Here is a 21,848-nt window from a genome sequence, read left to right as displayed (position 1 = left end):
TAAAAAGTAATACACAACATCCGAGTTGGACTGTTTTTAAAAATCTAATGCTATAATGTGTTCCAGGTAGAGGGTGTAAGCTGTCTTGTGTCTACCTCTTGTTGAGTGTACTGTAGAGTGAGCTGGCTGGTGAAGGGATCCTGAGCTGACTGGAGATAGTAGACTGAGCTGGATGGTGAAGGGACCTTGATCTGACTGGAGATAGTAGACTGAGCTGGCTGGTGAACATTTAGTCATTTAGCAGACGCTTTTATCCAGAGGGACTAAGTGACTGGTGATGGGACCCTGAGCTGACTGAAGATAATAGACTGAGCTGGCTGAAGATGGGAGACTGAGCTGCGTCAACATAATCAAAACGAGCGATAGGTCTCGGTCTGCTCTAAAAGTTATTTCCTGACCTTTAACCTTCGTCATTGTCTTTCTTGCTCTGTCCTTAAACATCTAAAGATTATGTTTTTTAATCTCTTCACTCTATAGCCTTTATTGTACAAACTCTACAAAGGCATTGTCTCCTCTCTCTTCAGCCTCAAAAAGGTCACTGACAACAGCATCTGAAGCTAGTTTTCATGATGTTATGTGACTTTCTCCTTCCAATGTCTGGTCAAATGGGTTGATCATACATTTTGTTGACATGATGTTTTAAATATCCTTTTTATCTTTTCATGATTCATGCAGTTCACTGTGTTGGAGTGATGTGGTGCATCTATGCACTGCATCTTTGTTTAGGGAGAATCCAATCAGTCCAACTTTAGTTTTGGAGTCTCTGTTGGCTGTTTGCTCTATGACTTGATCACAGGCAGTGTTTGAAAAACCTTACTCCTGTTGTCTCTGAGCAACAAAATCCCCAGATTGTACCTGTAGGTATATGCAAAATGTGTGTCCTCTAGACTGTTCATCTCCAGCCAGTAAGAAGAAAGGCATCTTGCATAGTTTACCTTATCGTATGAAAAAAAAAACATGGGAGCAGACACTCGGACGACTAGAGGGGCATGGTATTCCACATCAGATTATAGGTCTTCTTTGTCCTGCCCATCATCTCCTCTGCCCTGCCCGTCCTGTCTGTGCTTTCAATAAGCATGCAATATATGTAAACTCATTTTAAAATGTGGTGCACTTAGATTGTAACAGCAAATTGATTTTGCAGTACGTTTTTTTGTATACAATGATCCCACTGTACATCTTGCCATACAAAATACAGAATTTCATACACGCCTTCTGTTTGGAAAACCTTCTCCAGAGCTGCATTTTCACTCCTCTTACGTGCTTTAGCTATATTTGTTGTGTTGGTGAAGTTACTGTAACACCCTTGTGAAATCCTGCATTACCTAGCATATGGTTCTGAGGTGCTGAATTTAAGTTGAATCTTGCCCTTGCTGTCAACTAGCTTCAGTAAATGGGTAGATTAAATGTTTTGGTTTGAATACACTGCCCGCAATACAATTAATTGTGCACATGCGTGTATTATTCTAGGTTCGTTTTCCAACTTGCTAAGTGTGCAGAGATGTCAATATGTATTGATGAGTGTTACTGATGTGGTATACCTACTCTTGGCTAATTATAATTATGTATGTCATTGATTCATGTCATTATTATGTGTTTAGGCGACACACACTTAAAACAATACTGTACATTTATTTGAACAATGTTCTGCACATTTCATGATCACTTAACTGTTAATTTGCTCTGATGACTAATAGCAGCGCAATAATATAACAAATATGCTTGTTTAAGTGGAATGTTTCTTTAGAGAATACCTGAATTAGCCATTTGTTTGACTTTTTCCATACATTTGAAGCCCAGTCACCCACTGACAATATACCGGCTCACCAAAATACACATGTGAATGTTTACTTCCTACTTTACGCGCCTTGAATATCGGGGTATACGATTGGTGGATTTTATGAAGGTGTCATGTATATGAGCTGTTATTGGATGCGGACCATAGTTGTCCGGAAAACATGCCTGTGTCGATAAAGAAACTAAATGTATGTTCCTTGAAAAATGTGCAAGAACTGGACATGCCAACACATTTTTTAAGGGTTGTAGAAAAGTTTTAAAGCGATACAGAAAAATCCAGCTCCTCCATCGCCAGGGATCGTTCAAATGCACGATTTTGAGCTTCGGCCCACCACCTAAAGCTATTGTAACAACGTTGTCACCGGCAGTAGGGATGGGCGATACCAATCATTTTCTTTTCGATCTGATACCAAGTACTTTCAAGACCAGTATCGTCGATATCAATACCGATACTTCTATGAAATATTTGATACTCAAATATTTGAGTAATTTTATAATGCATTCTGAAAGCCATCGTTATTAATATTAAATCAACCGCAATAGACATTACGTGTCTGTGTTTCCTCCTCTGCTCGTGTCACCTGTACTTCGTTGTGCTCTTTAGGGTGTTTAACTTTTAGATGCTTGTCATGTTTGTGGTATTGCCACAATGGTGTATTGTTCTTTGACAAATGTCACATAAAGCTTCATCGTTGTTAACTGGAGTGAAATAACTCCAGATTATGCTTCTTTTTCTTTCAGTCATGACCGCAGCAATGCACTCGAATCTGCGCTGAGTGTGCTTTCACTGAGTGAGAGAGCGTGGCGCGCTACCGCTGATGAACTCATGATAAGCACAGACACAGCGGACGAAAAAATAGTTCCCATTGACTTTCTTATTTAAGTAAATTTCTATACTATACGGCCTACAACTATTAGAAAAATATTCTAAAATCACTTGCTTAAAAGAAATCCCAGGTAGGATCGATATTTCAAATAGAAAATCGATCATTTTGATACAATGCCAGTATCGAAAATAGCGATACTTTAGGATTGATCTGCCCATCCCTAACCGGCAGTATTTCAGATAGAATCGCGATTAAAACAGTACCATCTGCTAACTGAAAATATGCCCCATAAAACGTAAATAAGCTTGACATTTATTTAGGGGGAAATGGCTAATTTAAAAGAAGTTTGCTACGAGCAAGCTAGCTGCTGTTGCTAGCCAAACTTCACTGTTTGAACTGTTGTGGCATTGAAGACAGCGACGCACCACACAAGCTTGAGTTTAAATACATTATTTAATGTGACATTACTTACTGTACATGCAAGTCTTGATTTGCTTATAGGGGTGATTGATTGCAAAACCGATTTTACCTTGTCATAGTTGAAAAATGACAGTTTGGTCTGTAAAATAGACATACAGTGAACCTCAAAGTCCATTGAAACCTCTTTCCTATCAAAATTTCACTTCTCACTACTATTTTGAAACTGCATCTTGCAAACGCTAGCTTTTGAAACAGTGCAACTTGTTGGAAGTTGCAGCATCAACTTTGTCACACCCCAAAATTTACATTTACCCGCCCTCTGGTTTTCTGGTCCAGGAACATAAACTGAGGTCGCGTAGATCTCCGACACTTTTTTAGCTAGCTGCGCGCTGCTCTGTACTTCCACAGGAATTACAAATAAGAAAGTTCATAAGTTTTCAAGATATTGAAAATGGAGTGCCGTAAATGCAGTGTTCCAGGCTGTACCAGGAATCCTGACACTTTTCACCATCTTCCCAAAGAACAAGACACTAGACAGGCATGGCTGATGTTTATCTATGGGAATATCCCTATTTATTAACGCTGATTTGCAAGGAATGCAAGAACAGCTAGATAGCGAAAACACCTAGACTGTAGGCATGTAAACTAGTTTAGCTTGCTAACGCAAGAGCATAGGTAGAATGTGTGATGATTTAGCCTAGTTTATTGTCAATGGGGCTAACGTTATTTCATGTTCCTGACTGTGTTTCATTCAAATAATTAACCTGTGTTGTTATGTAAATCTACAATTCAAGATGCATGTTTGTCCAGATCTTTTTTCAGCAAGATAGCTAGAGTTAACTGAAGCTGAGTTGAATCACGATAGTTTGTTTGCTAAGCTGTAGTGTTAACGTATACCCACCTAAGGCGAATCTGTTTGCTTCGACAACAGAAGTGGAAACAACTAACGTAATCATTTCAAATGATATCTAGTCAATCTGTTGAAAACAGTGTTGTGTATACACAATAGATTTATTTGTTAGTTTTTATTTCAAGTCTCCACCTTTGTTGTTTCAGTGAGTGCTGTTGGCCGTGTTGCGTCTTTGCTCAGCAGCTTCACTCGTTGTATACCAACCAATCAGCGCGCAGCTCATCTATATATTCATGAGCATACCATAAAAGGAGACAACCTAGCGTTTTTTCCCGGGAAAATTTCACTGGATGTATCAGGGGGCATAGAACAGCACCCGGGCCATTTTCAGCCCAACCAATGTTACATACCCTATTCGGAGACCTTAAGGAACAGTGTGAAATACCCCTAAAACCCAGTCAATCACCACTTTAAATGTAAATGTATGATGCTGCTACACCACGGCACGATACTCGCTGTGCAACAGCACATCTATAGAGCTCCGGACGTCACGTGACTTTACTGTTTACGTCACCATTTTGGCAGGAAAGTAGTGGCTAAAATGAACGTCGCCAGCACGGATTTCAACCTGTCCGAGTTCACTGCGCACTTTAATTCAAAAGACATAGGCAGCTATGAAGCAAAACTTTTTTATTTTTACGATCTTTACGAGTGAAACAGAAGGCTTCCCCGACCTTCTGTATCCAGATATTTACAACTCTCTATCAACTCTCATTAGTCCTAATCTGGAGAGTCTTTTAAAGCCTACAAAAAGCCTGAAGGGATATAAATGGACGCAATCAGCTGGATTGGTGATGAATATTCAGCTTTGAAGTCTACCGGCTACAAATTGCTATGTGTATCTAATGTTAATGCAGTCAGTTTTATAACTTATAGTTAACGTATAGCTAGCGTTAGCAACGTTCGTCAACGGCTAGCTACTAACATTGGCTAACGTACATTATATCAGTGCACTTTTCATCACAAAAATACCATTACATATTTATTACAGATAAGTCATTCCAAGAGACTGAATGATCCTCAGTTGAAGCCATGGGTAGTTGTCAGGAATTATGGGGTTCTCCACTTTCCTGCCAAAATGGCGATGACCGGTGCATGATGGGATTGCGTGACGTTAACTCCCGGAGCTCTATGCACGTTGTATCCATGCGTCGTTGCTAACGTGTGCTGACATTGTGACGTTAGCGCTGAGTTCCCTTTGTTGACACAAGGCACTTTTTGCCACAAAAACTTAATTTCAGCCTAAACCGTGCAACGGAACGTAAATAAAAATACAAGCAACTCAATCGCTACCAAGATGAACCTTTTGACACTGACGTTGTCTATGTAGTCCAAATATTGACGGATCCTTAGGCGTGGGAAAAAACAAATATATATATATATATATGTGATAGAACAATGGTTGGGCTCGCCGAAGGCTTGAGCACACCAAATAATAAGAAAAGGTACAAACACTTAAGGTGGCTTCGCAGCTTCGCTGCTCGGCCCCCAAAAATGACCCAGAGTTATTTCTACAGTTGCCTGGATACTTCAGGTTTGCTGAGACACACCTGAAAGAAAGTTAGGCAAAGAAGACATCATATTGGGGAGTTCCGGTCATCGTGAACATGGAGTAGACGCATTTACTTCACGCTCCCACCTACTTTATAAATGTAGTGAATTTTGCCCCTTTTTTCCTACCCTACGAATATTCATTTACAACTATTAACCCCTAATAATCGATCCTGTGAGAAGATGGCCACGAAAAACTGCAGAAGTACAAGAAAGGACGACACTACTGCCAAGGATAACGTGGCAGCTGGCCATTCTGATATGGACGCCATTGCCGCCATGTTAGAAGAACATAGAGCGGCCCTTTCGACTGAATTCAGATCCGCTTTCTCAACCCTCGAGTCAAACCTTAATACGATGCAATCCAAAGTAGATGGCCATGACAGTCGTTTGCTATCCCTTGAGGCTAATGCCAATGCGGTCAGCGATAGAATTAGGGAATTGGAAACTAACTGCTCAGCCCTAGCCAACGACAATGCTAAGCTACAGGCAAAGGTGATGGATTTGGAGGGACGTAGCAGAAGGAATAACATACGTATCATTGGCCTACCAGAGTCAGTCAAGGGCTCACGTACCACCGAATTGTTTGCTGGACTACTGGTGGAGGTGTTGGGTGAAAATGTCCTTCCTTCAACACCAGATTTAGACCATGCTCATCGTGCCCTCACCGCAAGGCCAATATCGGAGGATAAACCTCAATCAGTTGTTATTTGCTTCCACAAGTTCCAAGTTCGCGATCGGGTGATACGTGAAGCCCGCAAAATGAGAGGTAAACTCCAGTATCGTGGCGATCCAATTCACATTTTTGAAGATTACAGTCCGGATGTTTTGAATCAGCGAGCTGAATACCGAGATGTCATGAAGGCCCTCTACAACCAGGATAACCTCACAACAGATCCAGTCGAGATAAACAAGGCCTTTGCATCGTTTTATGAGGACCTGTACCAGTCTAAAGTCAAATCCACGGATCCACAGATAATGAATCACTTTTTAGAGAATAGCCAGCTCCCTTCACTAGACGAAACAGCAGCTAAGGCAATGGATGCCGTTATAACGTTAGAGGAGATCCTAACAGCTATTTCTCAATTCCCTAACAACAAAGCCCCTGGCCCAGATGGGTTCACCATTGAATTTTTTAAAAGATACTCACCTAGTCTCACCCCATTGCTTTTATGCATGTTCTCCCATGCTAAGGAAACTTCAATACTACCCCCCACACTTTACAATGCAAACATTACTTTGATCCTCAAAAAAGACAGGGATCCGTTGGACATGTCATCTTATCGTCCAATATCTCTTCTCCAGATGGAGACAAAAATACTCAGCAAGGTGTTGGCCAATAGAATGTCTAAATACTAGTGGTGGGCCGTTATCGGCGTTAACGTGCTGCGACTCTTATCGGCAATAAAAAAAATATCGCCGTTAATCTATTCTCAAAGTTGGGTTGGGAGCTGGGTCTATACTACGCAAGCTATGATGACTTTCACCTTGAAATTTTCGCGCGGATGTATACCTAGCCGAATTGCACTGTAGGGGGCGAGAACGAGTCTTCGAACCTGTGTGTATGCCTTGTGTATGAAATTATCACATCAAACGTGACGTGCTAACATGGATGCAGCTATGAAGCCGCCTGGTTCGCTTCAGGGAAAATTTATTTTTAAGAAGCTTCCCAATGGAAACGTCGACAATACTAAGGTTGTTTGCACCTTGTGCTATGCGGAATTAGTTTACTGTAGGAGTTCTTACAGTCTCAAATACCACCTAAACGCAAAGCATCCCTTAGCTAATGCGGAAGATGCCGGGCCAAGTACTGATGTAGCGCAGGGGAAGAGTCGTCGTCAAACTACAATGTTTGAGCGCAACCGAGGCAAGCCCGTCAGCACAGCTCTATCAGCCAAACTAACTAATCTAATAAACAGTTAATAAACACAAGTACATCTTATTGAACATAATTTATTTTCATCACCAATTATCATAGTAGAACAGCTTTCTCAAGCAGTTTGTGATGCATTTTGGAAACAGGAGATGAGCTCCTGGTCTAATGCGCCACCTGGCTTGAGAAACCCGTTTTCAAAGACTTACTTTTAGTCATTATTTGGGTATCACACATATTCTGAATGCCTTCGGTGGAATTCAAATGAGCCATTTTAATCTAGATTAATCTAGATTAACGCCAAGATTACAGTGAGATTAATCTAGATTTTAAAAATGATCTATGCCCACCACTACTAAATACATAGCCGGCTTAATACACCTGGACCAGACTGTCTTTGTCCCGGGTAGACATATATATTTCAACCTATGACGTCTTTTCAACATCATTTACCAGAAACAAAATGATGAGTCTGTGGTTATTGCATTGGATGTCGAGAAAGCTTTTGATTATATTGAATGGAGGTACATGTTGACTGCCCCCAAATACTTTGGCACAGAGTTTATTAAATGGATTGAGATCATCTATGCTCACCCTCAAGCTTCCATCCTCTCTAACGGTGACATCTCACAACCATTCCATCTCCACAGGGGTGTTCGTCAGGGATGCTCTTGTTCACCCTATCTATTTAATCTAGCCATTGAGGCTCTGGTGAGTCAAATTAGGTTGAACAAGGACATTGCTCCAAATAAAATTCACAATATAGAGAATAAGAAATCTCTATTTGCAGATGACATCACTCTATTTATGTCACACCCCAAATCATCCATTCCACCTTTATTACAGCCAATTGATACTTTTAGCAGTTTTTCTGGCTATAAGATCAACTGGGAAAAAAGCGAACTGATGCCCATATCAGACAAAGTAGACCTAAACTCTCTACGCACCACTCCTTTTAAAATTACAAGAGACCAATTCAGAACTTTGGGTATCATTGCAACAAGGGAGCATGGGAAGCTCCTCAGCAGCAATTGGGATTCTAAAATACAACAGTTAAATCAGAATATCCAATTTTGGAACACTCTGCCCATTTCTATGGTGGGTCGTATTAATGCCATAAAAATGGTTGTCCTCCCTAGATTTGTATACATTTTCCAAAATGTCTTCATCCCCCTTTATTATTTTAAAAAGCTGGACACTATCATATCTGCCTTTATATGGAACAATAAAAAAGCCTGAATTTCCAAAAAACACCTAGAAATGAGTAGGGCAGAAGGAGGTTTTGGGTTGCCAAACTTTAAGCTATACTATTGGGCCGCTACTCTAAATGCGCTACTATACTGGAGAAATTTTATGCCAACAGCCAGTAGTCAAGAGGGTGTTCCCTCATGGCTTCAGATAGAAGTATCCTCATGTGGTGCCACCTCCTTCCCAGCACTTCTTAACAACCCAGCGAAAACAAAAACACCTCCCTATATAAATAACCCTGTTATCCTTCACTCCTTAAGAATCTGGAAACAAATTCAATCTTTTCTTGATTTACCCAAAGTCTACATAGACAGTCCAATTTGTCACAACCATGCTTTCACACCTGCTTTGATGGATCCAGCCTTCTCTAGATGGAAGGCCAAAAATATTGTCTTTGTAAGGGATCTGTACTCTGAAGGTAACTTAATGTCATTTCATCACCTACAACAGACATACGATTTACCGTCTGCACACTTCTTCAGGTTCCTCCAGATTAGGAATTACATCAAGACTCATATGAGCATATGCCCAAACACAACACACTAGACAGTCTTCAACGCCTTACACCAGGAAGCAGAGGCACAGTCCTTTTTATATGATATGCTAAGGGCCCATGAAGTGGTGCCCACTGACAAGCTGAGAAAATATTGGGGGCAGGAACTTGACATGGAAATTTCAATGACTGTTTGGGAGGGAAATACGGATAGAATTCACAGCAGCTCTATCAACTCCAGGCATTCCCTAATTCAATTTAAGGTGGTCCACAGACTCCATTTCTCGAAAGCCAGGCTCCATGACATATACCCCAACATTTCTCCTTTCTGCGATAAATGTAAACTACAAACTGGTACTCTTAGGCCGTGTTCACACTTGACTTCTTTTTTTAGAAAAAAGCGCTGCCTTCAGCGCCTTTTGAGCGCCTTTTGAGCGCCTTGTGCCTTTTCAGAAAAGCGCTGGGTGACGTCAAGCGCCTTTCTGACGAGAATTTTTGTAACCTCAACGGGAATCATACATTCTAGCGATACATTATTATCCGTTATTTTCCGTTGGTTACTTATCGACAGCTAGCTACTATGGCCAATAAAATGCAATTACTTGCTTTAGCTTTGGCGTTTGAGGAGCCATAGCCTGGTAACTAAGGTAGAAGGTTACTAGGGAAGGTACACACGTACCCTACTCTCTTCGTCCTGATTGGTCAGCTGTCAAAAAGGCGCTTGACGTCACCCAGCGCTTTTCTGAAAAGTTGAGAAAATTGAACTCAAAAAGGCGTCGGGCTCAGCGCTTTTTTAGAAGTTTTTAAAAGGCGGCCGCTTTTTTAAAAAGGCGTCCGCCTTTTTCCTTTTCCCATAGGGTTGCATGTAAAAAGGTGCTGAAGGCATCGCTTTTTTCTAAAAAAAAGAAGTCAAATGTGAACACGGCCTTACACATCAGTTTTGGTTTTGTTCCAAGATAACTTCCTTCTGGTCTCTTATATTTGACTACATTTCAAAGGCCTTCCATAAAACCATTACACCTGACCCTCTCCTTGCCATGTTTGGTTCAGTGGAGTACGATCCCAACATTACAAGCTGTGAAGGGCAAGCCATTTCCCTATGTACTCTGTTGGCCAGACGCCTCATTTTGCAACAGTGGAAATCAGAATCTGGCCCCCTATTCCAACAGTGGCTTAAGGAGTTGGGCAATGTATTGCACATGGAAAGACTCCGCTATACGATCACCAACACAGGGGTTTTCCTGAATAGAGAAAATGTTGGCGCGCGCCAAAGCCGTTTTCCCGAGAGCCAATGACAAATCCCGAGCGCCAAAGGCAAAAAAAGTCTGCGATGAAGAAAAGAAAAAAAGCTGTGTTCATCACGCGTGCAATGCATGTCAGCGAATATGTTCTCAATAGTATGTTTCAAGTAGGCTACAGTCGAACCTTCGTTCTGTTTTGATCAATAGTAATCGAGTTGATAAGTGTGTCTTCTTGTCTGATCAATACGCAACTGTGAGGTGCGCAAATGGACAGAGTGGCCACTAAACTGTCGTTCCGTTGCGAGGGCCAGCCCGACGTGCACGAAGACACCTGTACATATGCAAATGCAATTTTCACTCAAAATGCTGACAAAAGCTTGATTTACGATTTCCAAAGCAGCCTCCATTGGTATTCTTAACCTGGAATGATAATATATAGTGCAATGTTTCCTCTAAATTTCTGCCGCCACGGTATCAGAAATCAGAAACAAATTTAGGCCGTCTATCAGCAGTGATTGTTAGAGTGCATGTCGGAGAATTGCACGGACATGCGCTTCACACCGCAGTTGAGATCGCGTGTGTGCGTCCTTGAGAACTGTAAGTCGTATAACTGATGTTGTCAGTTCATTTAAGCCTGTTATTGTATAAGTCTATAGTTCTTGCAAATTTAAATCAAGTTAAGTGGCGATTTTCGTTGTTTGTATTCTTCCCCTGCTTGCTAAATTGCACATGTCTGTTGATTCAATAGCGATTGCTGCCCTTGCTCAGGTTTGTATTTTAGGTGCATTATTATGCTGAAGTAGTTTTAATTAATAAAAAGTGGGTTTATTGTTATTATTTGCTACAGAATGCTTAGCCTAGCAATATCAAATGAAGCAGGCTGTGTACATGCTTCAGAGTGGCCTACCTTAATCGATAGACTAGGCTACTGACCATTTACAATAAGTTGTTACGTCAATTATTAATTGGCAGCATGTATGGCATTTAGAACATACTTAATGAGTGTAAGGTGTCTTCAAGTAGCTTAACTTTATTGCTTTAGGGGAAATAGGACGAAAATATGTGCAATATTACATTAGCTATTTGACTATTACATTAACCTGTTCCGAAATATAGGTTTAGTTTCGGCGGGGGTGGGGTGGTCGGTGGGGGCAAAACACCTGGGAATAAATACATTGATTAGAAAAAAGAAGAAAAAAAGCATATATATATACGTATATATATATATTTTTTTGGAGCACCGAAGACCCATTTTGACCCAGGAAAAACGTGGCAACCTCTGCTGGACAAATGAGTAGCTGCCAGCGAGAAAAAACAGGCCCAATGAGCAACTTCTAACACTTGAGTCCATGACTTTTCTGTTCTTTTCCTGAACTAGTCTTGTGCATAATCTTATCTGTCAAGATTCAATTTTCCTCCATGTGCTGGCCTTTAGTTATTTCCTTACTTTGTATTATTTGAATTATTATTATTTTTATTTCAACGGTTGTGTTTTCTTGTAATTGTTTTCTTTCTTTTCTTTCTTTATTTTATTCCTTTGAGGGTTGTGGGTTAGAGGGGGGCTGATGGGAGGTTGGGGACTGTTGGCTTTTGTCGTTTATGTTGTTGTAAAATCTCAGAAAATGTGAAGTATACTGCTCTAACCTTATTTCTATTCTGTGTAATCCCAATGTACCCTTCACTCAATAAATATAAAATACATCAGATTCATTTTTTCCCCCCGCCTAGTCCAGAAAGCACCATATGAGTAGAGCCCTGTACGACTGGCCTGTTCCGGCTTCCATCTTGTCTAAAGAGCCCTATCTTTTACAGAGTTATTGGACCTCCATCTAATTCGATTAGGATGCCTATGAAATGGAACCTAGGCTGCAGGAAACCAAGGAGGAGCTCATAATTTGCTAGACAGGTCTTTAAAGAGATGAGTTAGAGCTGATGCTTTGCATTGGCCTGTCTTCACTCCAAACACAAGTCAGTGTTGGCATGGAGCGGACAGGCCTTATCCAGGATAATAAGCCTTACATGTCCTCAGAGAGGAAATGGCAGAAGATGGAGTCCCCCCTGGAATGAAACAACTGGCTAAATTGGAGAGCAGTGGACCTGTCTGTCTCCTTTTTATTAAATTGTCTTACGAGCCAAAAGTTTGACTGGCTTTCCATCATGATTATGTGTCTCTCTCTCTCTCAGTTCAGTTAAGTTCAAAGGGCTTTATTGGCATGAAAACAACAATTGTTCATATTGCCAAAGCAACGGTAGAATTACAGAAATATTCAACAATGTAAATCATGGCCTTATAAATACTTATATTTCATACACTTACATACAGAGAGACACACACTGCAGTTAAACATATACATACGTGTAACTACACCACGCAGGTGTACAACTTGTATCCATGTTATTGGTGGCGAAGCCGCGAAGCCACTTAAGTGTTTCTACCTTTTCTTATTATTGCGTGTGCTTTGCCTTCGGCAAGGGCACAACCTTTGTTCTCTCACATATATATATTTTTTATTATTTTTTATTTTATTTATTTTTGCCCCCCTAAAACTCAGTCAATATTTGGCCTACATAGACAACCTAGGTGTCAAAAGTTTCGTCTTGGTAGCGATTGAGTTGCTTCTATTGGGATTTACGTTCCGTTGCATGGTTTAGGCTCAAGTTAAGTTTTTGTGGCGAAAAGTGAAGCTAACGGTGGCTAATTTGCTAGCCACAGTCACTGACGTTACTAACGTCACTACGTCACTAAAGTCACGAAAACACGCGTGACTACCTTTGGCAGAACATTCGTTTCGCATCTGTTAACTTGGGGGATAGCTAGGCTAACTAAAGCTTTACTGCAAGGCAGCTGCAGAAACGCCACAAGCAAAGAGGCCAGGGTGATAACTATTTACTCATTTTACTTTGTTATATGACACACAATTGTGATGTGTAATGTACAATATAAGCTGATATTATTAAGGAAGTACATCTACTTTCGGAAACAGTAGTCTACTATTTCACTGAAGTATTAGCATCACGACATTAGCCTCTGTTGCCCGGGCAACACATACTACAGTGGTCTATGATGCATCTGTTTTCAATCGTTAAAATAAACATTCCTCACAAATAAATTTTTGTTGTAGGATTTATTCTGACATTAGATTACAAGTAAACGATTTGTGGGTGAAATTATCATTACCTGTGGTTTCAAACTAGTGTATCTCACTGCAACGTTGTAGCCTACGCGAGACACTACAAAAACATCTACACAGCTGTTTAGGAAGTCAAACGGCGACAGAACATGTTCGGCACTCCCCTTACTTAAATCAAAAGTCTACTACTAACCTGAACTTCATTGCCACAGCCTAAACTTTGTCAATCTGTTCATGAAAATAATTAATTTCAGCCTAAACCGTACAACGGAACGTTAAATCAAATTCAACCAACGCAATCGCTACCAAGACGAACACAGCAGTAGTCTAGTACTGTACCGTAGTAGTACAATTTACCGGGGCTTCTCCACACAGGGCTATATCGCATTTTGCGTTGTTACTGACAATGATCGCTACCAGTGAGCTTTTTATGAATGAGCGATTTTCCACTAAATAAATGTCAAGCTTATTTACGTTTTGGGGGCCATATTTTCAGGTAGCAGATGGTACTGTTTGAATCGCGATTCCATCTTCTACTGCCGGTAACGTCGTAGAATAATCTTCAAAGGGGGTTCTTTATTAATGAATGAATGCAATGAGTAGGCTAAATGCCTGAAAATATCACGAGAAAGGAAAAACATAAAAGGACGTTTAAGTCAGAGATTAGGTCAATTTTTACACCGGTCTGCCAAATGTATTCGTTTTGATTAAACGATGAGGCTGCCTCTTGCAGGGGAAATGAGAAGACATCATATTTCATTTTACACTTCACTCGTATTTTGAATTGTAAATGAGCAGCAAAAAAAAGATGCTTTTAAATCTATGTAATCTTTATAAATAATAAGTAGGCCCTATGCATTTTTATATAAAATATACAGACCCCTGTGCAACCGACGCAAGCAAGCACACCCTACAATTTCCCCAGAAATTGTACCCTCTCTAGTTATTATTGGTATAATAAAAAAATACAAAATTTGGCACACTCATTAAGGACAGTTCCTTCTATACCTACACCAAGTTTCATGTATCCCATTAGACCGCTCTAGCGCCACCAATGGGTCAAAGTTGGACTTTTGTTTACACACGCAACTTTTGAACCGTATGACTTCAAAAATGAGGTACCATTGGATTCCCTGGATCAAGACAAGTTCATATGACGTCAATTTCCGGTTATATAGATTTTCCGCTATTTCCGGTTGTATCAAAAACCTTTGAAAGCCTACTCCTACTACAATTTTTGTCATATCTTCTTCAAAATGACCAGAGATGATCTTCAGACCAAGCCTCACAAAAGTTATCCCATGGCGTTTTGATTTTCTAAACCGTTTGTCCGGCACAGCCAATCAAAATCAGCAAAAAAGCAACCAAACAGGGTCAAATCTCAGCAGATCTTTGAGATATCAACACGTAACTTGGTATGTCACAAGGAAGACACTACAACATGTTACCATGTGCAAAGGCTATTTCATATTTCCAAAAATGGTTGATATAAAGCAAATCGAATTTATCGCTAACGCTAAAATAATGCTTTACACATCCACCGGTCAAAAACTGATACTTTGATTCAATCACAAGTTCATATGAAAACTCTTGAGAATGTTTAGTACACAAATCTGAGGAAAAGTTGACTGTAACATGAAAAGTCGATTTGTGGTGAATATTTGAAACATGCATGCTTGGCTAATTGCTAACGAAATTTCCAATGAAATGTCTCCCCTGCTCTTCAGCGCGCGCGTGCTCCACATTCTCACACACTCAGCCTTTCCCTTGACACGCGCGGGCTTGGCGAGACGCATACACAACATTTCAGGCAATTGTGGGCTGACCAAGCCCCCACTCATTCCTTGGCTTGAAGAGAAGGCCCTTGTGGATCTTGATGGTAATGCATTTTAGAAAAAGTTCTCAAAATCCTGAAACATTGATAGTATAGGCCAGGAGTAACTACCACACCACAAATGACGCACCATTATCCATAGGTGGCGCTACGGCCAAGCCCCAATTGTCCATTTACAAAGTGATGCCATTCGCATTCCATTTGTCCCAAAATTCTGAAATTCATTAGATATGCCTTATTTCTCATGAGGAACAAAAAAGCCTCAATAACCTATAACGGCCACCATATTGGATTTTTTTGTACAATAAAGATTTAGGAAACACGTTTTTTCACTACTTCTCCTACGATTTTTGTCCAATCTTCCCCAGAATTGGCAGGTATCATCGTCAGAGCAACCCTCACTGAATTTTTGAATTTCAAAACCGTTTGTCCGGTACAGCCAATCAAAATCGTCAACAAAGCAACCAAACAGGAAGTTGGATCAAATCTCAGCAAGTCTTTGAAATATCAACACCAAACTTGGGAGGATGATTCGGAACCCTCTTCTGAGGATGTCCAATCAATTTGGTGTCATGTGATCGTGTCATGTGATCGGAGTGGCCGCAGGAACCAAAAATGTGTTTTGGCCAATAACTGTTGATTTGTTTGCCTTTAGTTCATGAAAACTTTTGAGAATGTTTAGTACACAAATCTCAGAAAAGGTTGACTGTAAGATGAAAAGTTGAATTTTGGTGAATATTTGAAAAATGCATGCTTGGCTAATTGTTAAGGAAATTTCCAATGAAATGTCTCCCCTGCTCCTCAGCGCCCACGCTCCACATTCTCACACACTCAGCCTTTCCCTTGACACACGCGCAAGCTTACCATAAATTTCCGATTTTGTATGCAATGGTAAAAAGTTCTCAAAATCCTGAAACATTGATAGTATAAGCCAAGAGTAACTACCACACCACAAATGGCCTAATATCACCCATAAGTGACGCTACAGGCCACGCCCTGATACACAAGGCTTTCTGGAATGGGTAGGCTCACCAAGCCTCCTCCCTTCACTCCTTGGCTTGAAATAAAAGTCCTTGTGGATCTTGATGGTATTGCATTTCAGATTTGGTATCCCATTGGTAAGTCTGCAGCATGGATTTTTACAGTGACAATTTGTAAAGAATATACATTTTTCAATGGTTTGCAATGTTTGGAGGAATCCGCCATTGCTGCTTGCAGTTATATTTATTATTATTACACATCTTCTCCCATTGGAGTCTATGGCAGCCCCTAGAACCATATGGTAAAAAGTTGTGAAATTTGGCACACTCATTTAGCACAGTCCCCTCTTTATATTCACCAAGTTTCATGTCTCCCATTGGAGCACTCTAGCGCCACCAACTGGTCAAAGTTGGACATGTGTTCACATGTAACTTTTGAACCGCATGACCGATTTTCAAAAATGAAGTACCATTCGATTCCCTGGATCGAGACGAGTTCAACACACCCTATGACGTCAATTTCCGGTTCTATAGATTTTCCGCCATTTCCGGTTTTATCAAAAAGCTTTGAAAGCCTACTCCTCCTACAATTTTTAGCCAATCTTCCCTAGAATGGGCACACATCATCTTCAGAGCAACCCTCACTGTAGTTATCAAAAGGTTTTTGATTTTCAAAACCGTATGTCTGGTACAGCCAATCAAAATTGGCAACAAAGCAACCAAACAGGAAGTTTGGTCATATCTCAGCAAATCCTTGAGAAATCAACACCAAACTTGGTAGGATGACTCGGAACCCTCTTCTGAGGATGTCCAATCAATTTGGTGTCATGTGATCGTGTTATGTGATCTGCGTGGCCGCAGGAACCAAAAATGTGTTTTGGCCAATAACTGTTGATTTGTTTGCCTTTATTAAGTGATTCCTTTGTCTCATGATATCTTGGGACATCCCGTGTGTGACACATGATCATTTGTGATAACAGCCGGATTGATGCGGCCGCCATTTTGAATGACAGAAAAAACACGTTTTCTGCACTCCTCCTACAAATGTTGTCCAATCTTCACCACATTCGGCAGATATTATCTTCAGACCAAGCCTCACAAAGCCCATTACAAATGTTTTTGATTTTCGAAACCGTTTGCCCGTTACAGCCAATCAAAATGTGCAGTTAAGCCTTCAAACAGGAAGTTGGGTCGTATCTCAGCAAATCTTTGATGGATTCACACCAAACTTGGTATAGGGACTCGGAACCCTGTTCTAATGATGTCTAAAATGTTTTCTGGGTCATATGACTTCTTGGCCACCTCATTGCTGCTTGCAGCTATATTTATTATTCAAGTTGGTATATTATTAATGTTGCCAAATATTCGGTAGAAATAAATACATAAATAAGTAAATAGATACACACACACATATACAGTTAGGTCCATAAGTATTTGGACATTGACACAATTTTCATCATTTTGGCTCTGTATACCACCACAATCAGAATCAGAATGGGTTTTTATTCGCCATGAAAGTTTGCACAGACAAGGAATTTACTTTGGTAGGAGAGCCTACCTAGGCAGCCAATTTCGGCGCCAACTAGAAAGTTACAGCATAACATGAGGAGAGAGGAGGAGAGAAAAAGGCAACACCCAGACAATGCTCCTAGAGGAGTACAGTGTGGGAACAGACAAAAACCTCAGCACATAAGCACAACAACATTTACAAAAACATGATACTTGCAACGGGGAGTGGGGGGGGGGGGGTAGACAAGCAGCATCTGGACCTGCAGCCATGGTAGGCGCTGGACACAGATCCGCCAGCCACCCTGGGGAAACAAGCAGGCGAAGGCGTTGGATGGGGGTGGGGGTGGGGGTGGTGATATCTGTAGTAGGTGAAAGTTAATGTGTGAGTAGGTCTGGGTTGGCGCCCTCGACCTAGGCCACAATCAGTCCGATTCTCCCTATGCAGATTGTGTTGGCCAGGAGACATCCTTGGTCATGACCCGGGAAGAGACCAAACCACAGATGTCGGTGGGGGGGGGAAGGGAGGAGCAAGATAGTCTCGCTTCAGCGCTCTCCAGGGGAGTTGTTTTCCAGCGACGACCTTGGCCAGGGCTTGTGCTGGTTACGGGGCCGAAAGAGGATAAGATTGGGGTAGTTGTTTTGACGAGTGGCCGCAACTCAATTTTCGCGTCCACCCTTCAGGAAGGTCTCCAAGTCCTCCATCTTCCTTTGCAGAGCCGCAAACTTATCCCTGTTGTAATCAATGCTGTGTTGTAAGTTCACAGACTGAGCTCCAACAACTCTGCCCACCGCATCAATCATATCGGGCAGCCTAACGGGGCTTTTGACGGCTGCAGCCGTTTCCTTGATTTTACGATATACAAAGCCAGCGCCTATTCCAAACAGCAGAAAGCCTGTAATCATGGTTCCGAATATGAAGATGTCTTCAACGTCCTCCACGGAAAGCGCCGCTAGACACACGACACGCCAATTCTCCCACGCGTCCATTGTGTAGCCAGCTGCGAACGTCCCGTCCGGACAGTTGGGTTCCCCCGAACCCGAGCTTCTCTTCGAGAAGATGGTGTCAATAGCATTGAGAGACCAGCTAATTAATTCCATGCTTCTAGTTTCGGAGAGTGATGATGAGAGAGTATCTTGAGACAAGACAAGACACAAGACACAGCCAAGCAGGGAAGGTCAGGGAGGGGAGGAGAGAAAAATGCGACTGCCTTTGTCAAGAGCCAATGGATTTGAAATGAAACAATCAAGATGTGCTTTAAGTGCAGACCTTCAGCTTTAATTTCAGGGTATTTACATCCAAATCAGGTGAATGGTGTAGGAATTACAACACATTTTATATGTGGCCCCCCCCTTTTTAAGGGACCAAACATAATTGGACAAACTAACATAATCATAAATCTAATTGTCACTTTTAATACTTGGTTGCAAATCCTTTGCAGTCAATGACAGCCTGAAGTCTGGAACCCATAGACATCACCAGACGCTGGGTTTCGTCCCTGGTGATGCTCTGCCAGGCCTCTACTGCAACTGTCTTCAGTTCCTGCTTGTTCTTGGGGCATTTTCCCTTCAGTTTTGTCTTTAGCAAGTGAAATGCATGCTCAATTGGATTTAGGTCAGGTGATTGACTTGGCCATTGCAGAACATTCCACTTCTTTGCCTTAAAAAACTCTTTGGTTGCTTTCGCAGTATGCTTCGGGTCATTGTCCATCTGCACTGTGAAGCGCCGTCCTATGAGTTCTGAAGCATTTGGCTGAATCTGAGCAGATAATATTGCCCGAAAAACTTCAGAATTCATCCTACTGCTTTTGTCAGCAGTCACATCATCGATAAATACAAGGGAACCAGTTACATTGGCAGCCATACATGCCCACGCCATAACACTACCTCCACCATGCTTCACTGATGAGGTGGTATGCTTTGGATCATGAGCAGTTCCTTCCCTTCTCCATACTCTTCTCTTCCCATCATTCTGGTACAAGTTGATCTTGGTCTCATCTGTCCATAGGATGTTGTTCCAGAACTGTACAGGCTCTTTTAGATGTTTTTTGGCAAACTCTAATATGGTCTTCCTGTTTTTGAGACTCACCAATGGTTTACATCTTGTGGTGAACCCTCTGTATTTACTCTGGTGAAGTCTTCTCTTAATTGTTGACTTTGACACAGATACGCCTACCTCCTGGAGAGTGTTCTTGATCTGGCCAACTGTTGTGAAGGGGTTTTTCTTCACCAGGGAAAGAATTCTTCTGTCATCCACCACAGTTGTTTTCCGTGGTCTTCCGGGTCTTTTGGTGTTGCTGAGCTCACCAGTGCGTTCTTTCTTTTTAAGAATGTACCAAACAGTTTGGTACATTCTAATGTTTTGGCCACACCTAATGTTTTTGCTATCTCTCTGATAGGTTTGTTTTGATTTTTCAGCCTAACGATGGCTTGCTTGACTGATGGTGACAGCTCTTTGGACTTCATCTTGAGAGTTGACAGCAACAGATTCCAAACACAAATACCATACTTGACATGAACTCTAGACCTTTTATCTGCTCCTTGTCAATGAAATAACGAACTCCCTTTATGAGGGAATAACATACACCTGGCCATGGAACAGCTGAGCAGCCAATTGTCCAATTACTTTTGGTCCCTTAAAAAGGGGGGGGCCACATATAAAATGTATTGTAATTCCTACACCGTTCACCTGATTTGGATGTAAATACCCTGATATTAAAGCTGAAAGTCTGCACTTAAAGCACATCTTGATTGTTTCATTTCAAATCCATTGTGGTGGTATACAGAGCCAAAATGATGAAAATTGTGTCAATGTCCAAATACTTATGGACCTAACTGTATATATATATATATATATATATATATATATATATATATATATATATTAGTGGTGGGCATAGATTTTTTTTTTTTAATCTAGATTACTCTCACTGTAATCTTGGCGTTAATCAAAATGGCTCATTTGAATTCCGCAGAAGGCATTCAGAATATGTGTGCTACCCAAATAATGACTAAAAGTAAGTCTTTGAGAACGGGTTTCTCAAGCCAGGTGGCGCATTAGACCAGGAGCTCATCTCCTGTTTCCAAAATGCATCACAAACTGCTTGAGAAAGCTGTTCTACTATGATAATTGGTGATGAAAATAAATTATGTTCAATAAGATGTACTTGTGTTTATTAACTGTTTATTGGATTAGTTAGCTTGGCTGATAGAGCTGTGCTGACGGGCTTGCCTCGGTTGCACTCAAACATCGTAGTTTGACGACGACTCTTCCCCTGCGCTACATCAGTGCTTGGCCCGGCATCTTCCGCATTAGCTAAGGGATGCTTTGCGTTTAGGTGGTATTTGAGACTGTAAGAACTCCTACAGTAAACTAATTCCGCATAGCACAAGGTGCAAACAACCTTAGTCTTGTCAATGTTTCCATTGGGAAGCTTCTTAAAAATACATTTTCCCTGAAGCGAACCAGGCGGCTTCATAGCTGCATCCATGTTAGCACGTCACGTTTGATGTGATAATTTCATACACAAGGCATACACACAGGTTCGAAGACTCATTCTCGCCCCCTACAGTGCAATTCGGTTGGTATACATCAGCGCTAAAATATCAAGGTGAAAGTCATCATAGCTTGCGTAGTATAGACCCAGCTCCCAACCCAACTTTGAGAATAGATTAACGGCGATATTTCTTTTATCGCCGATAAGAGTCGCAGCGCGTTAACGCCGATAACGGCCCACCACTAATATATATATATACGCATACACACGTGTACATACACCCACACGTATATATACACACGTATATACCAGTGGCAATTTCTTTAAGACTGCAAGGGAAGCTCAGCTTCCCCTAACATTTCAAAAAATTAATGGTCAAATATTTACTATTGTGTTAACATTTTAAATGCGTTGGAACACGTTCATATCGAAGACGAGTTCGTTCAGAATCAGCTACATATTAGTAGGTCGACTGACTGATTTCCTTCTCATACATTCCCGTAGCGCCACAGTGCATTTCCCTGTTGAAGCTCATGGACT

The 21,848-nt window shown here is 41.2% G+C and overlaps 1 protein-coding gene across 2 annotated transcripts in view; it reads left to right on the top strand.

Moving 5' to 3' along the window:
- The window catches only part of scube1 (signal peptide, CUB domain, EGF-like 1), a 145,786-nt gene that overhangs the window by 7,694 nt on the left and 116,244 nt on the right, over positions 1 to 21,848 (top strand). The window lies entirely within an intron of this gene.

The sequence above is a fragment of the Osmerus mordax genome, chromosome 17, assembly GCF_038355195.1.
Source record: "Osmerus mordax isolate fOsmMor3 chromosome 17, fOsmMor3.pri, whole genome shotgun sequence".
Classification (NCBI taxonomy): Eukaryota; Metazoa; Chordata; class Actinopteri; order Osmeriformes; family Osmeridae; genus Osmerus; species Osmerus mordax.
The sequence above is the reverse complement of the archived record's forward strand: the minus strand, read 5'-3'. Positions and strand labels throughout refer to the sequence as shown.